The following is a 14,488-nucleotide window of genomic DNA, read 5'->3' as shown; positions in this document are numbered from 1 at the left end:
GAATCATCCCCAGCACTGTGGAAACTTGTCTCCTGCAGGTGTAAGAACATTTCTGGAAATTTTAAATAAGACCTTTTACACTAGGTTAATGTTAGGCAGCATTGTGATTTTTGCCCTATTAGATGTAGCAGGTATGCCTGAGAAGTGAATGTAAAACCGTATCACGTCAGCACATTATTAAAGTCTGAAATAGCTGCTCAAGGGTATTTTGCCTGAGCATCACCTACACCTTCTGCTGTGGCTATTTTAACTTGATGTGAAGTCTAATTATATCCATTGGCGACAAAGGGTGTATGCGCTGCCCAGAATAGGCTGATGGCAGCTGAGATTTGAGTCAATGGACTGGAGCTTCCTGAAGGCCGGGAATGGTGCAGCTGTGGTTTGGAGTCTGTCTTCAGAAGAAAAGCCACAGATATTTACTGCTTAATTGAGATACATCATTATTCAGGCTGCGACATAATATTCTAGGACTTCTGCGCATTCCCATCGAAATGAGGCTCATGAATCTCTCATTTGGAAGAAACAGTAAAACTTTGGTGCTCCAGCGTAGAAGAGGCCATTCGGCCCATCGAGGCCATATCAACAAAATTCCCACCCAGGACATCATGGGAGGCTAGGGAGGAAATTGCAGGTCTCCCAGCCAAGGTATTTGAATCATCGATTGTCTTGGGTGAGGTGCCTGAAGATTGGAGAGTGGCAAATCTTGTGCCTTTGTTTAAGAAATCTGCAGGGAAAAGCCTGGGAACTACAGGCCAGTGAGCCTCTCCTCTGTGGTGGATAATTTGTTGGAAGATATTTTGAGAGATAGGATCTACAGGCATTTAGAGATGAAAGTACTGATTAGGGACGGTCAGCATGGCTTTGTGATTGGAAAATCATGTCTCACAATTTTGATTGAGATTTTTGAAAGGGTAACCAAGAAGATAGTTGAGGGTAGTGCAGTTGATGTTGTCTACATGGACTTTAGCAAGGCCTTTGACAAGGTAGGTTTTTGCATAAGGTTAAATCTCACGGGGTCCACGGTGAGGTATTGAAATGGATACAAAATTGGCCTCTTGACAGAAGCCAGAGGGTGGTTGTAAAGAAGCGTTTTTTCAAACTGGAGGCCTGTGACCAGTGGTGTGCCTCAGGGATCAGTGCTGGGTCCACTGTTATTTGTCATTTATATTAATGATTTGGCTGAGAATATAGGAGGCATGGTCAGTAAGTTTGCAGATGACACTAAGATTGGTGGCATAGTGGAAAGTGAAGGAAGTTATCTCCAATTGCAATGGGATCCTGATCAGCTGGGCCAGTGGGCTAAAGAGTGGCAGATGGAGTTTAATTTATTTAAATGCGAGGTGATGCATTTTGGTAGACTGAACCAAGGCAGGACTTACTCAACTAATGGTTGGGTGTTGGGGAGAGTTACAGAACAAAGAGATCTAGTGAAACATAAGAACATAAGAAATAGGAGCAGGAGTAGGCCATCTGGCCCTTCGATGCTGCCCCGCCATTCAATAAGATCATGGCTGATCCGTCGTGGCTCAGTTCCACATTCCCGCCCTCTCCCCTTAACCCTTAATCCCCTCGCTTATCAAAAACCCATCAACCCGCGTCTTAAAAATATTTAGCGAGGCAGCCTCCGCCACCTCAACAGGTAGAGAATTCCAGAGATTCACCACCCTTTGAGTGAAGAAGTTCCTCCTCAACTCCGTTCTAAACCGCCTCCCCTTTATCTTGAGGCTGTGCCCCCTAGTCCTACTGTCCTTTCTGAGCGGGAAGAGCCTCTCCACCTCTATCCTATCCATCCCATTCATCATCTTATACGTCTCAATGAGATTTCCCCTCATTCTTCTAAACTCTAACGAGTACAAGCCTAGTTTATTCAGCCTCTCCTCATAGCTCAACCCCCTCAACTCCGGTATCAGCCTAGTAAACCTCCTCTGCACTCCCTCCAAGGCCAAAATATCCTTGCGTAAGTGCGGCGCCCAAAACTGCACACAGTACTCCAGCTGCGGTCTCACCAATGCCCTATACAGTCACAGCAAGACCTCCCTACTTTTATATTCAATCCCCCTCGCTATGAAGGCCAGCATCCCATTCGCCTTCCTGATCACCTGCTGTACCTGAAAGCTGGGTTTTTGCGACTCATGCACAAGGACCCCGAGGTCCCTCTGCACCGTCACCTGCTGCAGTTTTTCTCCACGTAAGTAATAATCCTTCCTACCATTATTCCTACCAAAGTGGACCACCTCGCACTTGCCAACATTAAATTCCATTTGCCATTTCCTGGCCCATTCGCCCAGCCTATCTAGATCCTTCTGCAGACTCTCCACACCCTCCGCGCAATTTGCCGTTCCACCAATCTTGGTGTCATCAGCAAATTTCGACACCATACACTCGGTTCCCTCCTCCAGATCATCTATATAAATGGTAAATAGCTGAGGCCCCAGCACCGACCCCTGGGGCACTCCACTAGTCACCAACCGCCAATCCGAATAGCACCCATTGACCCCCACTCCCTGCCTCCTATTTGACAACCAGTCCTCTATCCACGCTAACACCCTACAGCCAACTCCATGTCCCCTGACCTTCTGCAATAACCTCTTGTGAGGTACCTTGTCAAACGCCTTCTGAAAATCAAGAAAGACCACATCCACCGGCTCTCCTCTATCCACCACCCTAGACACATCCTCATAGAACTCCAATAAATTTGTCAGACACGACTTCCCCTTAACGAAACCGTGCTGCGTCTGCTAGCTCCTTGAAAGTGGAGTCACAGGTCGACAGTGTGACAAAGAAGGCATTCGACATATTTGGCTTCATAGTCAGAACATTGAATACAGGAGTTGGAATGCCTCCTTGAAATTGTACAAGACATTGGTAAGGCGACACTTGGAATACTGTGTGCAATTCTGGTCATCCTATTACAGAAAGGATATTATTAAATTTGAAAGACTGCAGAAAAGACTTACTAGGATGCTACAAGGACTTGATGGATTGAGTTATAAGGAGAGGCTGGATAGATTGGGACTTTTTTCTCTGGAGCATAGCAGGCTGAGGGATAATCTTATAGAGGTCTATAAAATAATGAGAGGCACGGATCAGCTAGATAGTCAATATCTTTTCCCAAAGGTAGGGGAGTCTAAAACTAGGGGGCATAGGTTTAAGATAAGAGGGGAGAGATACAAAAGTAGAGGGACAATTTTTTCACACAGAGGGTGGTGAGCATCTGGAGCAAGCTACCAGAGATGGTAGTAGATGGGTACAATTTTGTCTTTTATAAAGCATTTAGATAGTTACACAGGTATGATTGGTCTCGAGGGATATGGGCCAAATGCGGACAATTGGGATCAGCTTAGGAGTTTTTTTAAAAAAAAGGCATGGACAAGTTGGGCCAAAGGGCCTGTTTCTATGCTGTAAGCCTCTATGACTTTATGACTCTAAGTCTCACAACACCAGGTTAAAGCCCAACAGATTAGTTTGGAATCACAAGCTTGCGGAGCGATACTCCTTTATCAGGGGGTCACTCACCTGGTGATGAAGGAACAGTGCTCAAAAGCTTCTAATTGAATATAAATCTGGTGGACTTTAACCTGGTGTTGTGAGGCTTCTTACTGTGCCCACCCCAATCTAACACCGACATCTCCACATCACGACTGCCATTGATCTTTTGAAGCCACGGCTCCTAATGCTGTTTCGCGAAACCAACCAGCACAGGAATGATAACAACTCACGCATACAGCAAGCCAGCAGATGGTGGAGAGTACAAATATCTCACTTTTAGGTTCCTGGTTAGGCATGGTGAGTCCCTGATAAATCACAAGGATTATAGTGGTGAGGTACGTGTACATTATTTTGTGTAGCACTGTAGGAAATGTTCAACATGTACTTAGCAGATGAGCTTGCCATTGAACCTTTGGATCTGGATCTGCATGTTCCCTAGAAGTCCACCGACCATGGTGCATTGGAAAAATCCACATGTCAATGATGGGGTATAATTCCAATCTGGAATATCACCCTCCATTTCACCATCTATACACTCCAGTCACTACCCCTTGACATTCATTTGCGTTATCAAAACTGAATCCCCCACTGTCAACATCCTTGTGGTTACCATTGACCAGAAACTCAACTGGACTCGCCACATGAACACAATGGCTGCAAGAGCAAGTCAGAGGTGAGGTGAGTAACTCACCTTTTGACTCCCCAGTGCCTGTCCACCATTTGCAAGGCACAAATTAGGAGGCTGATGGATTACTTTCCACTTGCCTGGATGGGTACAGCTCCAGCAACACTCAGCCTCAACACCAACCAGAACAAAGCAGCTCACTTGATTAGTACCCCTTCCATAAACATTCAATCCCTCCACAAGTGACAAACAGTGGCAGTCGTGTGTACCATCTACAAGATGCACTGCAGGAATTCACCCAAGATTCCTGAAGTAGCACCTTCCAAACCCACGACGACTCCCACCCAGAAGGAGAAGAGCAGCAGATACCTGGGACCACCATTACCTGGAGGTCCCTCCAGGATACTGTGGGAGGCGAGGGAAGAGATTGCAGAGCCCCTGGCGATGATCTTTGCGCCGTCAATGGAGACGGGAGAGGTTCCGGAGGATTGGAGGATTGCGGATGTAGTTCCTATTTTCAAGAAAGGGAACAGAGATAGCCCGGGAAATTACCGACCAGTGAGTCTGACCTCAGTAGTTGGTAAGCTGATGGAGAGGCTTCTGAGGGGCAAGATTTACGAACATTTGGAGAGGTTTGACATGATCAGGAATAGTCAGCATGGATTTGTCAAGGGCAGGTCGTGCCTTACAAGCCTAGTTGAGTTCTTCGATAATGTGACTGAACACATTGACGAAGGAAGTGCCGTGGACGTAGTGTACATGGACTTCAGCAAGGCGTTTGATAAGGTCCCCCATGCAAGACTTCTTGAGAAGGTGAGAGGGCATGGGATCCAAGGGCCTTTGGCCTTGTGGATCCAGAATTGGCTTGCCTGCAGAAGGCAGAGAGTGGTTGTGGATGGGGCTTTTTCTGAATGGAGGTCAGTCACCAGCGGAGTGCCTCAAGGATCTGTTCTGGGACCCTTGTTGTTTGTCATTTTCATAAATGACCTGGATGAGGAAGTGGAGGGATGGGTAAGTAAGTTCGCTGATGACACGAAGGTCGGTGGTGTTGTGGATGGTCTGGAAGGATGGAAAAAGTTGCAGCAGGACATAGATAGGATGCAGGACTGGGCGGAGAAGTGGCAGATGGACTTCAACGCGGATAAATGTGTAGTCGTCCATTTTGGCAGAACCAACGGGATGAACGAGTACACTATCAAGGGCAGAAGTCTGAGTAGTGTTGAAGAGCAGAAGGATCTAGGGGTCCGGGTCCACAGGACTCTTAAATCGGCCTCGCAGGTGGAGGAGGTGGTCAAGAAGGCGTATGGTGTACTGGCCTTCATTAATCGAGGGATTGAGTTTAGGAGTCGGGAGGTAATGCTGGAACTTTATAAGACCCTTGTCAGGCCTCATTTAGAGTATTGTGCGCAGTTCTGGTTGCCTCACTATAGGAAAGATGTAGAAGCTATTGAGAGGGTACAGAGGAGATTTACAAGGATGTTGCCTGGACTGGGAGGCATGCCTTATGAAGTTAGGTTGAGGGAGCTGGGACTCTTTTCCCTGGAGAGACGAAGGTTGAGAGGCGACCTGATAGAAGTTTACAAAATGTTGAGAGGAATAGATAGGGTGGACTCTCAGAGGCTATTTCCCCGGGTTGAAATGGTTGCTACGAGAGGACACAGATTTAAGGTGCAAGGAGGGAAGTTCAGAAGTGATGTTAGGGGTAAGTTTTTCACTCAGAGGGTGGTGAGTGAATGGAATCGGCTGCCGTCAGTGGTGGTGGAGGCGAACTCGCTGGGGTCTTTTAAAAGACTTCTGGATGAGTATATGGGGTTTAATGAGATTGAGGGTTATAGATAGGTCTGTAGGTTGGTAGGTGTTGATGTGATCGGCGCAACTCGTGGGCCGAAGGGCCTGTTTGTGCTGTAGTGTTCTATGTTCTATGTTCTAAGCCAGTCACCAACCTGACTTGGAAATATATCGCTGTTCCTTCACTGTTGCTGGATCAAAATCCTGGAACTCCCTCTCTAACAGCACTGTGAGTATGCCTACAGCTCAGGTATTGCTGCTGTTCAAAATGGAAATTCACCACTACCTTCTGAAGGGCAAGCAATGATGAGTAATAAATGCTGGCCAAGCCAGCGATGCAGATTGCCCATCACTGCCCTGTACAGATTTTTCTTGCTAGTAAAAAGCTTTTTGCCAAAAAAGCTTCACAAATTTTCCGGGATTTTCAGGTGCTGCTGAAAGCTAATGGTGTTTTGACAGGAATGCCAAATTCTCCACTGTTACTTACAATGGGTACGGACGAGACCGGAGAATCCCACCTACTGTGCTCCTGATGAAGTCTGTGAGTGTGCATAATGATAGAATGTGTGAGAGAAATTCAACTTATATCCGCTTGTAATGTTGAATGGTTGGTGTAATAGAAACACAGGCAAACAGACCTCAGAGGAGGTCTGTGGAGGCTAATTGGCTAATTCTACTTCTTGGTCAAGGTTGACTCTAATATGAGCCAGATGTCCATAGGGAGTGAAAATCGACTTTTATTTTATTAATTCATGGGACGTGGGTATCGCTGGCTGGCCAATATTTATTGATGCGGAGATGCCGGTGTTGGACTGGCATAAACACAGTCAGAAGTCTCACAACACCAGGTTAAATTCCAACAGGCTTATTTGGCAGCACAAGTTTTTGGAGCACTGTGTCTTCATCAGATGACTCACTTTAACTTGGTGTTGTGAAACTTTTGACAGCATTTACTGCCCATCCTTATTTGCCCTTGAGAAGGTGGTGGTGAGCTGCTGTAGGTTGACGCACAACGCTGTTAGGGAGGGAATTCCAGGATTTTGACCCACCAACTGCAAAGGAATAGCGATATATTTCCAAGACAGAATGGTGAACAGCTTGAAGGGGAAATTGCAGATGATGATGTTCCATGTACGTGCTGCCCTTGTCCTTCCAGATGGTAGTGGTCTTGGGTTTGGAAGGTGCTGTCTAAGATTTTTTGATGAATTGCTGCAGTGCATCTTGTAGATAGTAGACACTGCTGCTACTGAGTGTCGATGGTGGAGGGAATGGATATTTGTGGATGTGTACCCTCTTTCTGGGGTCTTTCTCAAATTTCCTGCCCACAGCCATTTGCGTCTTCTTGAGGTTGCTGCTTTAAGTGTAATGTCATATTAAATGCGTTACCACTTTAAATGCAGTACTGCTTTAAGACTGTCAACTTGTTTTTTGTCAGCAGTTCCTGTCTGTGTTTTTCCTGTGCTTTTTGGCTTGAATCCTCCTCTTTTATGATTTCTTTTAACTCTTAAAACTTCTCTTTTACTGGTAAAAGACCTTCTAGCGACATCTGCAGCAGCTTTTTTTTTCCTTTGGCCACCTGTAAAGTCCATATTTTTTTCTTTTCACATACCTGTTTCTTTTGTTAGTTTCATTGCCTGACCCAGTGCCATCTGTTCAGGAACATTGATTTTTAAAAATTCTTGAACTTCTTCCTTTTGTGTCGTTCATGGGCCTTTAAGAGTTTTTTTTTCTAAATCATGTTCTCTGCAGGTTATAAGCAGTTTTCTTTTTCATTGTTGCACTGGCTGCCTGCTTAGAAGTCCTTTTATTGTGACTTCATTGGTTTAAATGGGGTTTTGTTTATTTTTACTTTCAGTTGCATGCAGTGTCTGGAATTTTACGATCTTTTGAATTGTTAAGGGGAAGATTGATTGACAAATCAAAGTTAGGTAGTTGCTCCCCAGAAGAATACAAGGATTCACTTTCAGTTTTGGTCTGGGGTTAGAAGTTGTTCTGGTTGTATTTTTGCAGGTAGGTATTCTCTCTCTCTCTCGCTCTCTCCCTGGTATTATAGATTCTGCTGGCTAGCTGGAAGCAGGTCTTCATGCTTTCTTGGTTTCAGAGTTCTGTCTCTTGCAGTAGTTTGCAGGCTAAAAGCTAGAGGCCAGCAGTGGCATTATCTCTGTCCTGAGGGCTGCTGGAAGTTACAGGATTGGAAAGTCAGAGTTTCAATCCTTCAACCAAAGGACTAAGTCCCAGTATCACACGAGCAGTCTTATTTTCTGTGTGAAACCTGTGGCAGGAGAACGTTTTAAGGATATTTGTTTAGTTCGAACATTTCACACTTTGTCAAGAGACTATACAATATCATGATTGATTTTTTGTTGTTGTTTGTAATTGATAGAAGTTATTGCTCTATATTAAGTATATTCTTAAATAAACTTTGTTTGATAAAAGCTCCCTAGTGGGCCGTTTGAATCATACAAAAAGTGAAATATCTCATGGTCTCTATAGCCAAATTCAAATTTCAAAACCTATGCTCCAGGCAGACTTCATAAAACACTTTGGCGTTTCTGACCTGAATTATAATACTTTCAAAAAGGCTGGAAATTGTCTTTCTCCCCAAAATCTCAGAATTTTGCTGCCTGCAATCCTTCAGTGTACGGATCACTGCCACAGAACGCCAGCAAGCTCCACTCAGAGTAGAAGCCTGGTAATCTCAACCTTTTCCTATTTCTACACCACTGGAGACCAGGCGACCGCTCCATGCGGCACATTTGTTTTCCACAATATAAAGACTGCTCTCTGTGGTATACTTTCTCACTCTTCAAAACAGAATTATTTAACGACACTTTAAGTTACACTTTTTTTTACAATCTCAAAGTCACAGCTTTTGTTTCTGAGGGCTATCCTCTTGATTCTTGCCCTGTTTCAATTTGATTTAATTTGATTTGTTATTACTGGGGTGGTACAGTGACACAGTGGTTAGCACTGCTGCCTCACAGAGCCAGAGACCTGGATTTGATTCCCGGCTTGGGTCACTGTCTATGCGGAGTCTTCACGTTCTCCCCTTGTCCCCATGGGTTTCCTTTGGCTGCCCTGGTTTCCTTCCACAGTCCAATGCTAAATTCTCCCTCAGTGTACCCGAACAGGTGCCAGAATATGGCGACTCAGGGATTTTCACAGTAACTTCATTGCATTGTTAGTGTAAGTCTTACTTGTGGCACTAATAAACTTTAATGTATTAGTATACAGTGAAAAATATTGTTTCTTATGCAGGATACAGACAAAGCATACCATTCATATAGAAGGAACGGAGAGGGTACAGAATATAATGTTACAGTCGTAACACAGGAGTAGAGGAAGATCAACTTAATATAAGGTAGGTCCATTCAGAAGTCTGATGGTAGCAGGGAAGAGGCTGTCCTTGGGTCAGTTGGTACGTGACCTCAGACTTTTGCATCTTTTTCCCAATGGAAGAAGGTGGAATAGAGAATATCCGAGGTGCATGGGGTCCTTGATTATGCTGGCTGCTTTTCCGAGGCAGCGGGAAGTGTAGGCAGAGTCAATGGACGGGAGGCTGGTTTGCGTGATGGAATGGGCTTCATTCACAGCCTTTTGTAGTTTCTTGCGGTCTAGGGCAGAGCAGGAGCTGTGATAAAACCAGAAAGAATACATCCTATGGTGCATCTGTAAAATTTGGTGAGATTTTTAGCTAATACATCAAATTTTGTTAGCACCTTAAGTAAGTAGAGGCGTTGGTGGGCTTTCTTAACTATGGCTTGGAAAGATCAGGACAGGTTGTTGGTGATCTGGACTCCCAGACACTTGAAGCTCTTGACTATTTCCACTTCGTTACTGTTGATGTTGACAGGGACATTTCTAAACTTTTGACCATACTTACCAATCCAGGCTTGTTCCGCATCTGCTCCTCAGGATCTGGCAACGTCTCAAATGGGTCTATTTACCCAAAGACAGACATTGAGGTGAGTATTTCTTACTTCAGGCTTTGATTCAAACAGGATGCTCACAGATGTCAGGTCGGAGGCTGCATCACCAATAATCCATCCCAAACTCATCACCAAATGTAATGATGCTCACTCACAGACTTCATCAGGAGGACAAAGAAGTGATTAGCAAGGAAAAACTGTACAGAAGCTAGCAGCCTCCAGCTGCCCTGGAGTAGCCTGCCCATTGCCCAGCCCCAACATGTCTTCTACATGTCTTCTAGATGCCTTCTGCCTAAGAGAGGACCCCACTCCCTGAGGTGATTACCAACTCTCAGTCCCAGTTGATTTCCACAGCCAGGTGACTCTCTTCTGCATTGTTGCCCCTAGAGGGACAATCACCATACACCCTCAGCAAAGTTCACAACTTGCCTACCATTTAAAAACAATTCAAGAATGGGCAATGTAGCTTGTTAACAATGCAATTGACCAGAATTTTATGCTGCCCATACCATAATCAGGTTGGCATGGGAAGGTGCGTAAGGGGAATGTATCCCTATTTTTTAATATCTGAGGTGAAAATGTGGGGGTGGGTTTTGAAGGGAGTGGGATAGAGATTGTATGCCTTTAGGGGGCACCCCATGTGTGTCAGCAGAAGCAATCCCAGCAGTCCGAGTGGCATCTACTACTGAATTCTGGGATGGCTGAAGCTTCTGGCTAATCTGATTGGCGAGCAGCTCTGGAGAGTGGGTCTTCCGCTCAAATAAGGGGTGGGGGTTCCCCTCTCTCTCTCTGCTTGCTTAGGACACTGGCAGTGGTTATCACTGTGGGGCAGCCCTTGTTGTTGAAATTGGTCACAATGTAATGGGGGGAGGCAAGCAACACACCCACCCCAAGGTCAAAATCCCAGTATTCCCTCTCCAACGATATTGTGGGTCAACCCCCAGCATACAGACTGCAGCGTTTCAAGAAGGCAGCTCACCATCACCTTCTCAAAAGCAAGTAGAGATGGACAATAAAGGCCATGTCCCACGATATAAAAATATATAAAAATAAAATCCAACCTCATCAGTATTAAAGGATGGGTTGTAAGTGAGAGCAATTGCAAAGGTGAAAGATCACCCAATTCCTTTTCGTGTAAAGGACTCTCATGACTACAATTCCCCTTCATTGCCCAGTTCCTAAGATCCATTAAAGAGGATCCGACATTCAGATGGATTAAGGATCATTCTGCTAGCTGTCAGTTAATTTACCTTTTTCTTACCTCTGTAGCAAAAACCAAGCGACAAAGGGAACTCTTTTCGAACACAGTCTGTTTCAGTTCAGTCCACTTGTCTTCCCACATTTATTACACTGTTCAATTACCCTGCAAAATGGGAGACTAGGGGCAGCTCCAGGCTTGTGCTAATAAACTAAATCACACATCAATTACATACTCAATTCACTGATGCACTGGAAGACTAGTATCAGACCACTGTCCACCCATATCATCTTCGGAAGCAATTCTTTTATATGTAAATTCATTTTAAAAAAAGCTCCATTTAACCCCATAGAGAAATCAATATCAGATTAACTGCTACCCAGATAACTGAAAAAGAGTCAGCTTGGGCAAAGGTCTGAGTAATGGTCGATTATAGGAGCAAGCCTGCTGTGCGTAGCAAAACAAATTTGTAGATGTACTTAGCAGTTTCCCAGACATGCAATAATGAGAAGAAAATTGCACAGGCTTCTTGTACCGAAAGTGAGAATGATAGCATCAAATTGCAAAACACTTTAACATTGACTGTATCCTCGGTGAGCTGTTTTGCTTTAACCTCAGCTTCCTTGTTCTGCAGTTCACCCTCTTCCAGCTGACTGCTGCTCCATGTCTGTGTGCTATATCCGATCCCCAGGCTTCAGCCATTCCATTTCTTTTCTGCCCGGCTTCCTTTACTGTGTTGATCAACTTCTAAGGAATGAGTTTGAGAATGAGGATGATCATGTCTCATGGAAATGTTTCACATACCCACACAGAAGGAGACAGAGACAGAGAGAGAACACAGCTATCAGGCTTGTCAGGCGGAATTTTCCCATCCCGCCCGCAATGGGAATTGAGGCGGGCAGGACAGGACCATACAAATGTCCATTGAACTCGGGTGGGATTTTCTGGGCTCGGGGCGAGTACAGCCAGAAAATCCCGTTCCTCACAATTCCAGCTGATGTTATTGCTGAACAAGTCCCTTTATAAGACACTTGTCAGACCCCACTTGGAGTACTGTGCACAGTTCTGGCCGCCTCACTACAGGAAGGATGTGGAAGCTATTGAGAGGGTGCAGAGGAGATTTACAAGGATGTTGCCTGGATTGGGAGGCAAGCCTTATGAAGATAGGCTGAGGGAGCTAGGTCTCTTCTCCCCGGAGAGAAGGTGGTTGAGAGGCAACCTGATAGAGGTTTATTGAGAGGAATAGATAGGGTGGATTCTCAGAGGCTATTTCCCAGGGCTGAAATGGTCGCTATGAGAGGACACAGGTTTAAGGTGCTGGGGAGCAGGTACAGAGGAGATCTCAGGGGTAAGTTTTTCACTCAGAGGGCGGTGAGTGAGTGGAATCGGCTGCCGTCGGTGGTGGTAGAGGCGAACTCGCTGGGGTCTTTTAAAAGACTTCTGGGCGAGTACATGGGATTTAATGGGACTGGGAGTTACAGATAATTCTATGGCCTGGTAGGTATGGATATGATCGGTGCAACTAATGGGATGCTGGCCTTCATAGCGAGGGGGATTGAATATAAAAGTAGGGAGGTCTTGCTGCAGCTGTATAGGGCATTGGTGAGGCCGCAGCTGGAGTACTGTGTGCAGTTTTGGGCGCCGCACCTGCGCAAGGATATTTTGGCCCTGGAGGGAGTGCAGAGGAGGTTTACTAGGCTGATACCGGAGTTGAGGGGATTGAGCTATGAGGAGAGGCTGAATAAACTAGGCTTGTACTCGTTAGAGTTTAGAAGAATGAGGGGAGATCTCATTGAGACGTATAAGATGATGAATGGGATGGATAGGATAGAGGTGGAGAGACTCTTCCCGCTCAAAAAAGACAGTAGGACTAGGGGGCACAGCCTCAAGATAAAGGGGAGGCGGTTTAGAACGGAGTTGAGGAGGAACTTCTTCACTCAAAGGGTGGTGAATCTCTGGAATTCTCTGCCCGTTGAAGTGGTGGAGGCTGCCTCGCTAAATATTTTTAAGAAGCGGGTTGATGGGTTTTTGATAAGAGAAGGGATTAAGGGTTATGGGGAGAGGGCGGGAAAGTGGAACTGAGCCACGACAGATCAGCCATGATCTTATTGAATGGCGGGGCAGGCTCGAAGGGCCAGATGGCCTACTCCTGCTCCTATTTCTTATGTTCTTATGTTCTTATGTTCTTATGTTCTTAAAGGGCCTGTTTGTGCTGTAGTGTTCTATGTTCTATGTTGTTAAGTCAGATCCCAGAGTGAAACCTGGCTTGACAGATCCTAACTTTTGTTTTATTTAGAAACTGTGAAGGGCAGTCACTGAACAGAGTTCAATTCCAGGCTTGAGTCACTGTCTGTGCAGAGTTTGCACATTCTCCCTGTGCTTGCGTGGGTTTCCTCGGGGTGCTTTGGTTTCCTCCCACAGTCCAAAAGCCTATTTGTGACTTACAAATAAACTTTTTTTTAGGATTCTGCTGCTGGATGTTTAATAAAAGAATAAAAAAATTAAAAATGAACAAGTTACATTAATTCAGAAGGATTGCAATTCAAACAACAATAAATCAGTCAAATTGCAATATTCCTTCATCCTTAACTAGACCTTTACAGATACAGGCAGATTTATAAAGATAGCACAATTTACAATATATATCTTCTATTCTAATCATAAGAAGTCTCACAAAGTCCAACAAGTTTATTTGGTTTCACGGTCTTTCGGAGCACTGCCCTTTCATCAGGTGAATCTATTCTAATATTCATAGTAAGCAGGCAGTGTATGCAAACTATTGGTGAACTGTGATCAGTCAGCTCACACTCCAAAATCAAGTGATTTCTCATTGTCCTCCCCAACCCTCCACCACGATTTCTGTTACATTGTGAACCAGTCTCACTGAAACTCTATCTTTCTCAGGAAGGCTTCCAGCCTCCTTGGGTGATTGCCTGTGTGAAGTTTGCACATTCCCCTCGCATGTGCGTGGGTTTTCTCTAGGTCTTCCAGTTTCCTCCCACACTCCAAAGGTGTACAGGTTAGCTTGACTGGCCATAGAACATAGAACATAGAACATTACAGCGCAGAACAGGCCCTTCGGCCCACGATGTTGCGCTGACCAGTTGAAAAAAACGACCCACTAGCCTAAACCAATCCCTTTTCATCCATAAACCTATCCACGGATCTCTTAAACGCCCCCAAACTAGGCGCATTTACAACTGCAGCAGGCAGGGCATTCCAATCCCTCACCACCCTCTGGGTAAAGAACCTACCCCTGACATCCGTCCTATAACTACCCCACCTTAATTTAAAGCCGTGCCCCCTCGTGCTAGCTTTCTCCATCTGAGGAAAAAAGCTATCACTATCCACCCTATCTAAACCTCTAATCATCTTATATGTTTCAATAAGATCCCCTCTTAGCCGCCTTCTTTCTAGCGAAAACAACCCCAAATCCCTCAGCCTCTCCTCATAGGACCT

Source organism: Carcharhinus amblyrhynchos, chromosome 8 (genome assembly GCF_965287045.1).
Source record: "Carcharhinus amblyrhynchos chromosome 8, sCarAmb.v2.hapA, whole genome shotgun sequence".
Classification (NCBI taxonomy): Eukaryota; Metazoa; Chordata; class Chondrichthyes; order Carcharhiniformes; family Carcharhinidae; genus Carcharhinus; species Carcharhinus amblyrhynchos.
The sequence above is the reverse complement of the archived record's forward strand: the minus strand, read 5'-3'. Positions refer to the sequence as shown.